Raw genomic sequence first — 264 nt, forward strand, 5'->3', positions numbered from 1 at the left:
CGGCGGTCAGACCTTCCGGGGTAGGGAGCGTGGCGATCAGTCCCAGGCCTCAGTGCCCAGTCCCAGCTCCCAGTGCCCAGTCCCAGCTCCCGTGCCCAGTGTCAGTTCCCAGTGCCCAGTGTCAGTTCCCAGTGCCACTACCAGTTGCCAGTACCAGCTCCCAGCATCCCAGCGCCAACTCCCGGTGTCAGCTCCCAGTGCCCAGTGTCAGCTCTCACTGCACAGTCCCAACTCCCAGTGTGCAGGACCAGTTCCCAGTGCCCA

The sequence above is a fragment of the Corvus brachyrhynchos genome, unplaced genomic scaffold (genome assembly GCF_000691975.1).
Source record: "Corvus brachyrhynchos isolate BGI_N302 unplaced genomic scaffold, ASM69197v1 scaffold141, whole genome shotgun sequence".
NCBI lineage: Eukaryota > Metazoa > Chordata > Aves > Passeriformes > Corvidae > Corvus > Corvus brachyrhynchos.